This window comes from Silene latifolia, chromosome Y (assembly GCF_048544455.1).
Source record: "Silene latifolia isolate original U9 population chromosome Y, ASM4854445v1, whole genome shotgun sequence".
Taxonomy (NCBI): domain Eukaryota; kingdom Viridiplantae; phylum Streptophyta; class Magnoliopsida; order Caryophyllales; family Caryophyllaceae; genus Silene; species Silene latifolia.
Genome location: NC_133538.1, coordinates 298,805,063 through 298,819,400, shown reverse-complemented (window position 1 = coordinate 298,819,400; position 14,338 = coordinate 298,805,063). Strand labels below are relative to the sequence as shown.

Here is a 14,338-nt window from a genome sequence, read left to right as displayed (position 1 = left end):
TTTCTCCAGCAAATTTAGTCGATCGAGTAAGAATATCACTCGATCGACCATCTTCAACTTCTGCAGTGCTTGATCGACTATAATTATCACTCGATTGAGTGATGGGATGAATAAATTCACTCGATCGAGTGTCTGCATTGCACGCAGCAAGTCTTTCTTGCAAAAACTCGTCTATATCATCCTCTGAGGCATCTTCAGCTATCAAAACCTCGTCCTCTAGTACTTTTGGCCCTTCATGAGTAAGGCCAACTTGGAAATTCGTTGCACTAACTGGATTGCACGTCGGTAGAAGCTCGGCTTGGTCTTTCGCGAGTGTTAACTGCACGACTTGTTCTCTCAATTCCGCTATAACCGTTTCTTTCCTATTTCACTTTTCTTCAAACTGTTGTGATATGCTCATCACAATGGAATTTAATTCGGCAATTTCTTCATTTGCAGAAGGAGAAACCGGTTGCAGCGCTGGCGTGGAAGGGGTAGAGACATTCTTTATTTCTTCATACAACTGAGAGAAAGGAACTCCCTACTTGTATTTCTGGTAAGCAAGGACGCGCTCTACACTTTCCATGCATCCAATAGGGTCATGCCCTTCCGTGCCACATCTACCACATGGCACTATATGCTCAATAATCGTAGGCATCCTGGCAAATAGACTTTCAAAGCAATGACTAGCCTGCAAAACTAATCAAAACTTTACAGAAATGAGATCAGCCTCAAGGAATAAATCCCTTGAGACGAGAGACAAACTTAATTAAAGCAACAAAATTGCGCCATCTCCCCGGCAACGGCGCCAAAATTTGATACGTCTGTCGCGTACCTGTCAAAAATAACCAACTGGCTCTAAATTATATAGCTAGGGAAGTCGGGTCAAATCCACATAGAGGTAGGAAATTGTCGGCTAAATCTAAGTTCGTCAAGGTAACCAAATTGGGGGGTTTTTAAATGTGATATTCCAAACTAATAAGAATAGGGAAGAGAAAATAAGAGAAAGGAATTAAGCAGACAAAGAGAAACAGCTAAGACAGACGGTTCACCATAATCATTCAGTCAAGTAATCTAGGTCTCAGGTCAATGCAAATACGGTCTAAGGAGCAGTGAATATCTCCTTTCGGTCTCAATTCGCCCTAAAGCGTAAATAGCTTAGATTTCGCCCTCACTACAATAACTTATTGTTCGCTACTAGTCTCGCCTTTTCCAACCTTTCGGTCCAGGTCAAGGATCACTGAGATATAAATGCCTAATCGCGTCGACTCAATTAGACTGATACAGATAATTGCAACGTTTAAACAACAAAGACTGTACCAGCATTAACCCAATAAATCAATTACTATCCCTTCATGATTATGGATCCCCTATAGTCTTAGCGGAGGGGAATTAACTACTCATTATCATCGAATTAACAACAACAACAAATAGACAATTAAAACTAAACATGATAATAAAACTAACAATAATCAAATTAAAGTAATTATGATAACAGTAAAGGGAAGAAGGAATTGAAGCAAACGATTAAGAATTAAGAGATTAAAGTAGAACAAGAGTACCAATCGTATCCAAATTTAAGTAGCAAAGTATAAAAGAAGAGCAAAATCCAATCCACAGTAGCAAAGTATCGAGTGAAAGTCAACGAACAAAAAAGAAGACTCCCGTAACGTAGTCCCTCTACTCTATCTTAAACGAAAAATCCCTCCTACACCTAATCTATGGACTAATTACAAAAGCCCATAAATTAATTAGGCGGAAAATAACTAAAGCAGGACAAACCACTCGATCGAGTAGAAATAAACTACTCGATCGAGCCAAACTAACACCAAGCCACTCGATCGAGTAGAAATAAACTACTCGATCGAGCACTTCTTGCTTTGTCTCCTCTTGTGTATACTCGAAAGTGGTCGATCGAGCATCCTTAGGTATATAGAGCATTCGACCGAGCATAAAATCTACTCGATCGAGCTGTTTAAGCACGTTAGACCTTGAAACACTTCCCGAATCCAGCTCACGCGTCTTCCAAGTGTTAGATTTCCAAACTCCAGCTCCTCATTCTCCATAAATGCAAGCAAATGGGACGGATTAAGGCTCGGTTTAGCTCCTCTTTGGTCAATTCCTACAAATTACATAAAACGAACCAAAGTAGGATATTCGGGGGTATTTGTAGCTAGATGCTACATAAGAAGTACAGAAATGCGTGTAAAAATGAGGTAAAAACCTTATATAAAAGACACGCATCAAATCTCCCCAAACCAAACCTTTGCTTGTCCCCAAGCAAATATGAATGCAACTAAGAATAAACAATGGAACGGGACCAACGCATCAGCTACAAATCACCCACTAAAACCAATTTAATGCAACAGCTGACAGAGTGGCAAAAGAGAAGTGCAAACGAGTTAAATCAATGTTTCAAACTTACTGAACCGTCGACCTTGCAAGACTCAAAAGATATCGGACGATCACGGGTTGCTTGTCACTCAAAATTAGGCACAGGGTGAGTATATATGTGAAGGATAGAAAGAGGTAAGACACTCATCTAACTCGACCTATAAGAGCATGCATGCAGTTAACATGAATAAAGTCTCTACAACCGTACATATGCATTCCAACCATACTAGTGACCAAGACACATGCCGAGGGCTTACATTTGGGTAAGTGAGGTAATGGGTAAGAAGGGGCTAAGATGAATTTGGATATGTGGAATTAATAGCCAGGCTAGCAACAACGGATCCAAACATAAACTCCATGCCAACTTCGTACTCAATATAACAAGATGAAACGGTGCAAAAACCATGCACTAAACTCACAAAACACCAAGAACTCGTCAACTCCCCGTAAGATATAAGTAAGGCATGGGAGTGAACATCATTATACAATTCTCATTTTTCTTCACACAAGATTTTTCTTTCTTTTTCTTCTTTTCTTATTTCGTTTTTTTTTTCGCTCTCTTTTTTTTCTTTTTCGTCCCTTTTTTTGATTTTTTTTTTTCAACAATTCTCTTCTTACATTCCCTTCAATTCTTCCACCATCTTCTGAAATCAGATAAAATAACCATACTGCAATAAAGCATTCCAATAACTACTCGTCACTAGCTCGGCTAGGGTAGGAAGTATTATAGAAAGTAGTTAATAGGACAAAAAGGCAATTTGGCTATGTGAGGCTCATAGGTAGAATGAAATAAAGGGAACTGCCTCTCCTAACATGTGTCACCATCCACAGACCGAATGCATATAGGTATTAAGAAGACTAGACTCATGCTTATGGAAATTGATGTTACATGCCTTAAAGAGAGTACTACTCACATCCTAAATGAAACCGGTCATGAATGTCACCAGTTTATAAAGCTCTATCCTCAGAATGTAATGTAGCTTGCCGACATAATGAATCAAGTCTATTCGTTCAGATAAGAACGAAACAAAAACTCGTAGATTATGCACATAATCACGCCACTAAATGTCAAGAATATGCAAGGCTCAAGTAAGGGTTCAAAGCAGCGTCAATGTTCAAACGTTCCGACTCAAATTAAACGTGAAATTTTTTGAATTTTGTGACTTTATGACTTTTTTGAATTAATTAAAACAACAATGCATGTGAAAATATTTAAACGTGCAAGCGAAAATACAAGAAAACATGCAGACAGACATAGATATGGATGCATACCTCCCCAAACCAAACCGTCCAATGCCCTCATTGTACCAAAAATAGGGAAAGAAATGCAAACTGAAAAGAAAAGGAGAAGTGGAGTCGGAAAACTTACAAAACGTCATATAGAGGGACCTCCCCAAACCGACCATGAACATGGGAGGTCAAAGAAAGTCAAGCAGTAGCTCAATAGACGTAAAACAGCCGCTGGAAGACGAAACTGCTTGATCGAGCAACCTGGAACAGCTCGATCGAGTAACTGGCAAATGGAAGGACTCGATCGAGTAGAAAACCAGTCGATCGAGTAGATGCATTTTCTGCTTTGGTCGATCGAGGAAGAATATCACTCGATCGAGTGAAGACTGCCCCAAAAAGTGCTCGATCGACTAGAAAGCCACTCGATCGAGTAACTGGACCTGCAAAACACGCATTTCAAAGCAAGAGAAGCATAAAGAGTTCGTAAAACAGCGTCTAAAGTTCGACAAAAAGCTAAAGGGAAATAAAAAGTTCAACAAAAGTACAATAAAACAAAAATGTACGCCTCTCGAGAGCGCTGGTTTATGAGGTCCCGCATGACCTTTCTGGCATCAAATAACTGGCGCGTCAAGCGTGTCGAAATACAAGACTTCAACACGATTGTCTGTTTCATTCGCCTCGTGGTAATGCTTCACATATTGGCCATTCACCTTGAACCTATAACCTTCGGAATCTTCGAGCTCCACGAATCCAAATTTGGTAACAGCCGTCACCGTATAAGGACCACTCCACCTGGACTTCAGCTTGCCAGGGAATAATCTCAATCGGGCATTGAAAAACAGCACCTTTTGCCCAACATGAAACTCACGAGGTAGAATCCTCTTGTCATGCCATCTCTTCGTCTTTTCTTTGTAAATGCGCGAGCTGTCATAGGCATTAAGCCTAAACTCTTCCAACTCATCTAGCTGCAAAAGACGATTCTGACCACACAACTTAGGATCATAGTTAAGCTCACGAATTGCCCACCAAGCCTTACATTCCAATTCAACAGGTAAGTGACACGATTTTCCATAAACTAGCCTATAAGGTAATGCACCAATTGGCGTCTTAAAGGCAGTTCTGTAGGCCCATAATGTGTCATCTAGCTTAAGACTCCAGTCCTTCCGTGATTTAGAAACTACCTTAGACAATATCTCTTTCAACTCGCGATTAGAGACCTCAACCTGACCACTAGTTTGGGGATGATACCCTAAACAACGCCGGTGTTGGACACCAACTTTAGACAGAATAGAAGTGAGTTTCTTTTCTTTAAAATGCATTCCCTCATCACTAATGACGACCCTAGGGACACCAAATCGGGGGAATATGATCTTTTTAAACATCTTTATCACGGTCTTAGCATCACAATGGGGTGAGGCAATTGCCTCAACCCATTTTGACACATAGTCTACAGCCACTAAGATATACCTGTTACCTTTACTGGATGGGAACGGTCCTTGGAAATCAATGCCCTAGACATCGAAAACCTCAACCTCTAAGATGCCATTTTGTGGGAGCTCATGTCTCGTTGAAATGTTCCCTGATCGTTGGCAAGCATCACAAGCTGAAACAAAAGACTTAGCGTCAGCAAACAAAGAAGGCCAGTAAAAACCAGACTGAAGTACCTTAGCCACGATGCGCGATGGACCATGGTGACCACCATATGAAGAGGAGTGACAGCCCTCCAGGACTACTTTGGTCTCCCACTGCGGAATACACCGTATGTAGAGACCGTCTGCACATTCTTTAAACAAGTAAGGATCATCCCAGAAGTACTGCTTAGCGTTGTACAGAAAACGCTTCCTCTGCTGATGAGAAAGGTAAGGCGGCAGCTTGCCACTGACAACGAAGTTAGCTATATCTGCATACCAAGGTTCTTGGTTAACAATAGACGATATAACAGCAATTAAAGTATCGTCAGGAAAAGAATCATCAATAGGTAGAGAATCTTCCCCTTCTTGTCGCATCAGTCACGACAAGTGATTAGCTACGACGTTCTCAGCTCCTTTCTTGTCTTTAATCTGCAAATCAAACTCCTAAATGAGGAGTATCCATCTCAATAGCCGTGGTTTAGCCTCCTTCTTAGCAAGGAGATGCCTCAAAGCTGCATGGTCAGTAAAAACAATAACTTCTGACCCAACTAAATAAGTACGAAACTTCTCTAAGGCATAAACTACAGCTAGCAGCTCTTTCTCAGTAGTAGTGTACTTCACTTGAGCCTCATCCAGAGTTCGGCTGGCATAGTAGATAGCATTCAAAGCTTTGTCTTTCCTTTGGCCTAGCACCGCTCTTAGTGCATAGTCACTCGCATCACACATAATCTCAAACGGCAAGTCCCAGTCGGGAGGCTGTATGATCGGCGCAGAGACTAAAGCCTGCTTTAACCTGTTAAAAGTAGAAAGACAATCATCAGTAAATACAAAAGGGGCATCCTTAAGTAGCAGATGTGTAAGTGGTTTAGCAATTTTTGAGAAGTCCTTGATAAACCGGCAATAAAAGCCAGCGTGACCAAGAAAACTCCTCACCCCCTTAACATTAACAGGAGGTGGTAATTGCTGAATCACTTCCACCTTTGCTTTATCAACCTCTATTCCCCTATCAGAAACTAAGTGCCCTAAAACAACTCCCTCGTTGACCATAAAGTGGCACTTCTCCCGATTCAAAGACAAGGTTAACCTCAATACAAACCGCAACACTTTCTCAAGGTTAGACAGACAGTTAGAAAAATCACTTCCATATACACTGAAATCGTCCATAAAAACATCCATAATAGACTCAATATACTATGAAAATATCCCCATCATACACCTTTGAAAGGTGGCAGGGGCATTACACAAACCAAAAGACATCCTGCGATAAGCAAAAACGCCCTGAGGACAAGTAAATGTAGTCTTAGCCTGATCGTCTGGGTGGATAGGGATCTGAAAGCACCATGAATACCCGTCTAAATAGCAGAAACATTTATGAGTAGCTAACCTTTCTAAAATTTGATCAATAAAAGGAAGGGGAAAGTGATCTTTCTTGGTGGCGGCATTGAGCTGTTTGTAATCTATGCACATCCGCCACCCAGCCACTACTCGAGTAGGTATTACTTCATTCTTCTCATTCTTAACAACAGTTGTCCCTCCTTTCTTCGGGACCACCTGTATTGGACTCACCCATTTAGAATTACCAACAGAATAAATAATACCTGCATCCAGCAGCTTCATTACCTCAGCCATCACAACATCCTGCATCTTCTGGTTCAGCCGACGCTGACCCTGCCTGCAAGGTTTGTGATCTTCCTCCAGCTCTATCCTGTACATACAAACATAAGGAATAATCCCCTTGATATCGTCCAGTGAGTAACCCATTGCTTTCCTGTTTTTCTTAAGTACAGCTAACAAAGAAGTCAGCTGATCGTTATCAAGCTTAGCACTAACAATGACTGGAAATTGCTCAGTATCATCTAAGAAGACACATTTAAGATGAAAAGGAAGATGCTTACGTTCCGGTACCTTTAACTCAATGGAAAAAAGAGTGCTAATCATTTTTTCCACTTGCTCTCCCTCATGCTCATCTAAATCATCAACAAGCAAATCCAACGCAGCGTCATCGTCATCTGGGTTATCTGCACACTCATCAAAAAGTATAAGAGCTTCTAGTGGGTCCTTCATAAAAGAACCCGACCAGAAGTCATAGATAGACTCGTCAATAATGTCAACCGAATAGCAAGTATCCTCTATCATTGGCCGAGCCAAAGTGCTAGACAGACTGAAGGTAATCGCGTCATCCTCTACTGCAAGAATCAAACGCCCTTGTTGGACATCAATAACGGCCCCAGCTGTACAAAGTAATGGTCTTCCTAAGATAATTTGGGTCCGGGTGTCCTCAGCTATAATTAAAACAATGAAATCAACTGGGATGAAGAGCTTGCCTATTTTCACAGGCACGTCCTCTAAGACACCTAAGGGCTTCCTAACAGATCTATCAGCCATCTGTAGGGTAATGTTTGTCACTTTAAAATGACTCATGTTTAGTTTCTTGCAGACAGGAAGAGGCATGATGCTAACACTGGCTCCTAAGTCACAAAAGGCCTGATCAATGACCAAGTTGCCTATAATACAGGTAACAGAAAAGCTGCCCGGGTCTTTCATTTTTGGAGGAGCCTTATTCAAAATTAAATTACTAGACTCTTCCATAAATGAAATCGTCTCAAATTCACTTAAATTTCTCTTACGCGTCACAATATCTTTCATAAACTTAGCGTAAGTAGGTACCTGAGTAACAAGTTTGGAGAAAGGGACAGTTACCTGGAGATTCTTTACGACATCCAGAAACTTACTGTACTGTCGCTCGATCTTTGCGTCTTTCAGACGACCTTGGAAGGGCACTCTGGTAGCAATGAGTGGACCCGCAACTTTCTCCTTACCTTTATCAATGCGTGACACCTCCAGAGCAGGGGAAGATGACACGGTAGCGGGATTAGATAGGAAAATAGGATCTCCGCCACTTCTGGTACTCGATCGAGCAGAATTACCACTCGATCGAGTGGTTTCACAATGCAATATACTCGATCGACCAATTCCCTTACTCGATCGAGTGATGTCCTTTTTTGAATCACTCGATCGACCATCTTCATCACTCGATCGAGTGATTTCTCCAGCAAATTTAGTCGATCGAGTAAGAATATCACTCGTTCGACCATCTTCAACTTCTGCAATGCTTGATCGACTATAATTATCACTCGATTGAGTGATGGGATGAATAAATTCACTCGATTGAGTTGTTTTTTTCACTCGATCGAGTGTCTGTATTGCACGCAGCAAGTATTTCTTGCAAAAACTCGTCTATATCATCCTCCGAGGCATTTTCAGCTATCAAAACCTCGTCCTCTGGTACTTTTGGCCCTTCATGAGTAAGGCCAACTTGGAAATTCGTTGCACTAACTGGATTGCACGTCGGTAGAAGCTCGGCTTGGTCTTTCGCGAGTGTTAACTGCACGACTTGTTCTCTCAATTCCGCTATAACCGTTTCTTTTCTATTGCACTTTTCTTCAAACTGTTGTGATATGCTCATCACAATGGATTTTAATTCGGTAATTTCTTCATTTACAGAAGGAGAAACCGGTTGCGGCGCTGGCGTGGAAGGGGTAGAGACATTCTTTATTTCTTCATACAACTGAGAGAAAGGAACTCCCTGCTTGTATTTCTGGTAAGCAAGGACGCGCTATACACTTTCCATGCATCCAATAGGGTTATGCCCTTCCGTGCCACATCTACCACATGGCTCTATATGCTCAGTAATCGTAGGCATCCTGGCAAATAGACTTTCAAAGCAACGACTAGCCTGCAACACTAATCAAAACTTTGCAGAAATGAGATCAGCCTCAAGGAATAAATTCCTTAAGACGAGAGACAAACTTAATTAAAGCAACAAAATTGCGCCACCTCCCCGGCAACGGCGCCAAAATTTGACACGTCTGTCGCGTACCTGTCAAAAATAACCAACTGGCTCTAACTAATATAGCTAGGGAAGTCGGGTCGAATCCACATAGAGGTAGGAAATTGTCAGCTAAATCTAAGTTCGTCAAGGTAACCAAATTGGGGGGTTTTTAAATGTGATATTCCAAACTAATAAGAATAGGGAAGAGAAAATAAGAGAAAGGAATTAAGCAGACAAAGAGAAACAGCTAAGATAGACGGTTCACCATAATCATTCAGTCAAGTAATCTAGGTCTCAGGTCAATGCAAATACAGTCTAAGGAGCAGTGAATATCTCCTTTCGGTCTCAATTCGCCCTAAAGCGAAAATAGCTTAGATTTCGCCCTCACTACAATACCCTATTGTTCGCTAATAGTCTCGCCTTTTCCAACCTTTCGGTCCAGGTCAAGGATCACTGAGATATAAATGCCTAATCGCATCGACTCAATTAGACTGATACAGATAATTGCAGCATTTAAACAACAAAGACTATACCAGCATTAACCCAATAAATCAATTACTATCCCTTCATAATTATTGATCCCCTATAGTCTTAGCGGAGGGGAATTAGCTACTCATTATCATCGAATTAACAACAACAACAAATAGACAATTAAAACTAAACATGATAATAAAACTAACAATAATCGAATTAAAGTAATTATGATAACAGTAAAGGGAAGAAGGAATTGAAGCTAACGATTAAGAATTAGGAGATTAAAGTAGAACAAGAGTACCAATCGTATCCAAATTTCAGTAGCAAAGTATAAAAGAAAAGCAAAATCCAATCTATAGTAGCAAAGTATCGAGTGAAAGTCAACGAACAAAAAAGAAGACTCCCGTAACTTAGTCCCTCTACTCTATCTTAAACAAAAAATCCCTCCTAAACCTAATCTATGGACTAATTACAAAAGCTCATAAATTAATTAGGCGGAAAATAACTAAAGCAGGACAAACCACTCGATCGAGTAGAAATAAACTACTCGATCGAGCCAAACTAACACCAAGCCACTCGATCGAGTGGAAATAAACTACTCGATCGAGCACTTCTTGCTTTGTCTCCTCTTGTGTATACTCGAAAGTGGTCGATCGAGCATCCTTAGGTATATAGAGCATTCGACCGAGCATAAAATCTACTCGATCGAGCTGTTTAAGCACGTTAGACCTTGAAACACTTCCCGAATCCAACTCACGCGTCTTCCAAGTGTTAGATTTCCAAACTCCGGCTCCTCATTCTCCATAAATGCATGCAAATGGGACGGATTAAGGCTCCGTTTAGCTCCTCTTTGGTCAATTCCTACAAATTACATAAAACGAACCAAAGTAGGATATTCGGGGGTATTTGTAGCTAGATGCTACATAAGAAGTACAGAAATGCGTGTAAAACTGAGGTAAAAACCTTATATAAAAGACACGCATCATGGGTTTCCAACATTTTGGTGTGAGCTAGGATGTTGTTGATGTTGGTTTCCTTTGCTTGACTATCTTTTTGCATTTGAGTGAAAAACTCTTGTTGATTCTTTTGCATTTGAAGGACCGCTTTTTGAACATCAAAATCTTGGTCATTTTGTTGATTGTATGGAGATTGATTTTGGTAATCTTGGTTTTGGTTGTAAAAGGGTCTTTGATTTTGGTTTCTCATGGGAGGTGGGGTGTATGTTGTTTGAGGGTTTTGAACATTTTGGCTTTTGTATGAGAGATTTGGATGGAATTTGGTGTTTTCATTGTAATAGTTGTAATAAGGAGTACCACTCTTGTATGCTTGGAAAGCATTCACTTGTTCATTTGTTCCCCTACATTCACTTTGGTCATGTGCCAAAGTTCCACAATTCTCACATATCCCACTTGGGATTGATGAAGATGCCGTCATGGCATTAACCTGATGCTTTGGTGATTTTGAGGCTTCTTCAAGTCTAGCCATAGCTTTTTCAAACTTCAAATTGATTGTATCAATGTGAGCACTAAGTTGAGCACCCAATTGAGTAACGGAGTCCACTTCATGCTTTCCTCCTCTAGTAGCCTTGCGAGGTCTACTATATTGTGAGTTATGGACCACCATTTCCTCAATTTTGTTCCAAGTTTGATTGTCATCAACTTCGGTGAACATTCCATTTGATCCCATGTTGAGAATGTTCCTTGAATCTTCATAAAGACCGTTCCAAAATTGTTGTACCAAGAACCACTCGCTAAGTCCATGGTGAGGACATGAGCGACAAATTCCTTTGAACCGCTCCCAAGCTTCATACAAAGATTCTTCATCCCTTTGCTTAAAACCCGTAATTTGAGCTCTTAGCATGTTAGTCTTTTCCGGTGGATAGAATTTTTTGTAGAAAGCTAGAGCCAACTTTTTCCAAGAATTAATTTCGAGAGTAACCTTATCAAGGCTTTTCAACCATTGTTTCGCGGTGCCAATTAGAGAAAAAGGAAATAAGACCCATCGAATTTGGTCTTGAGTTACACCGGTTTGAGAAATCGCATCACAATAATCGCATGAGAATGAGGGTCTTCACTAGGCATCCCCCCAAATTAGCTTCTTTTGACTAATTGGAAATATGCGGATTTGGCAATAAAATTTCCGGTTAGATGTTGTGGTGTGGGAGTACCATTGGGTAGGTTCTCCTCGGTGGGTATGGAATGTGATGAAAACTTAAGCATTGTGGGTTGATTTTGTGTTGGATTTTGTGTTGGGTTCTCCTCGCCTTCTCTTGCAAAAGAATTGATGAACTCAATAGTTGGTTGAATATCTAAAACCTCACCAATACCTCTCAAGTTTCTCGTAGCAAGTCTTCTATTGGTTGTCAAAGTCCTTTCAATTTCACGATCAAAGGGTAACAAGTCAACTTGTGACCTTCTAGACATGCAAAATATCAAACAACTCGAAAACAATTAGAACAAACCTTGAGGAGTTTTACTTCCCCAAGGCAAATAAAGACACAACTAATAACAATATTAGTAAATCTAAATCAAGTTAACACCGTCCCCGGCAACGGCGCCATTTTTGGTCGGACTATATCTTTTCGGTAACTTGTCGTTAGGAGCACCTAGACCAAAACACAATTTATACTTCACAAACAACTCTACAATTAGTAAAGAGGCAAGTAAAGGTCGGATCCCAAGGGAGGGGAATTGAGATGAGATTTCTATTGCAACTAGCGGTGTCTTAGGGGTGTCACAATTGGGGTTGATGTAGAAGATCACTAAACTAAATAGCAATAAAAGTAAACAAGCAAGATGAATTAAAAGAGATGTAAACAATTGATAAAAAGCACTAGGGTCTCATGGGGTCATAGGGGATTCATGGAAATTGATCATACAAAAATGTTCTCAAATTATAAGCAAGCAATTATTGTTGTGATGGATTGAGTTGGTTTATTTCTTACAATCCTAGAAAAGTTTGGGTCCCGGAGCCGAATCGATTAGATTGTACAACACCTACAAGTCGACTTAGTCTTCCCTACTAAACAACATGCATGGTCTAATGAGACTCGAGTTGGTTTATATCTTATAAGTCTCATTGAAAAGATAGGTGATGGGTAAAAAATGCAAGGATTTATAGGCTCGCATTTCATCAAACATAACATGTGCATGAGTTGAGATCAAAACAAGCAAACAAATAAACCATGAAAGCATATTAATTTAAGCATGAATCATTCCCCATGTTGGTTTCCCCTAATTACCCATTAACCCTAGCTAAGGAACTACTCACTCATTATCATGTTGAACATGCTAGCAAGGTTGTCAATCATACCAACAAAGTGAAACATGATGAATAAATGAAAGTAATTAACAATAATTAAAAAGGGATTAAGAGAATTATACCTACTAATGATTCCAATAATAAAGCAAAGAATAAAAGAAGTACTTGATGCTTGATTGAGTGGTTGTCAATCTCCCAACAATAACCCAAATAATCTTCAATTATCCAAAATAAAGGATGAACAAAAGAGAGATTAAGGAATAAAACTTGTATTAAAACTTGATTAATTGTTGATTACAATATTAAAGAGAGATTTAATTGATATTAACTACACTAAAGATTGCTAAGAATAACATGCTCTTCTAATTAGACTAATGGGGTATTTATAGTGGGGATTAGGTGTAGGAATTAGGGTTAACTAAGGGCTTAAATGATGATTAAGTCCCTACTTAAGGAAACGCCGGTATTTTTGGAAGGATGGGCATCTTTCTTGAAGCTTGAAGAAACGAAATTGTCTGCCTTGGAATCCGTGCGTCTTTAGCACGGGACGGGCGGATTCTGGGGTCTCTGCCCGGGCGTCTTGGGGAGAAGACGAGCGTCTTCTGGAGTTGCTGCCCGGGCGTCTTGGAGTGAAGACGCACGGATTATGAAGGTGGAGGACGTGCGTCTTCAGGACAATCCGCACGGATTGCTATGCAGTTTCATTTCTTCTTCTTTTCTTCCTTTTTCTTCACAAGATCCTTGGGGATTTCCTCGGGGATGCAAGGATCTTTTCTTATCATTGCCCATTTACTATAGTATGTACAAAGGCCTTCTAATCTTGTCTCTCCTTGATGCTTGGTCATTTGAATTCAATCAATTTAGTCTCGTTTTGCTATGAAAATGCAAGGTTTGCACTCCTTTCCTACCAAGGACACAAAACCTCAAAGAATATGCAAAACAAAGAACTAAAGACAATAAATGACCCAAATATGCACTAAAAAGCATGGGAACAAGGCTAATTCAGGGACTAAATATGCTCTAATTATGGTCACATCATATCCTCAGAAACATCTCTGGCTTAATCCCCTTGATAGACATGTAATCTTTGAAAGCACGAATATGGTTTAGAGGGTTTTCGTGCTCCATAAAATTCGGGATGTCAGTCATGTTGAAGTTGCTCGGCAGTTGAGTATACACAACTTAATACTTTCGGCTATTTTCTCTGTAGATGTCATCCCCATTGAGGTACATTAGTTGCTCTTCCAGATATTGGAGACGTTTTTCTGCTTCAGTAAGCACAGGAAGATTGATCTCAGGATTTTCAAATGGTGGAGGATCGTCGTGTAATGGTATGTCGGGAATGGGACCATCAACAGGAGGGAGTCTGGCTTCCACCGCCACAATGAGGCCTTCGATTGTTTGGAGATGAGTGTATGCGACATCTTGACTCGCTTAGAGCAGGATTAGTGCAGCCAAGACTTGATTATTACCATTACCATCGGGTTGACCTTGAATGCTTCCTTGACTTTCATTAGTTCCGGCCATCTTGGACCGA

General features: G+C 40.4%; 1 non-coding gene across 1 annotated transcript; it reads left to right on the top strand.

Annotated features, from left to right (window-relative positions):
• The first annotated feature begins 11,293 nt into the window (after window positions 1-11,293).
• On the top strand, window positions 11,294-11,400 carry LOC141637095 (small nucleolar RNA R71). Its single transcript, XR_012541657.1, has one exon. It is a non-coding gene; the product is annotated as a small nucleolar RNA R71 (small nucleolar RNA).
• Window positions 11,401-14,338: the final 2,938 nt, after the last annotated feature.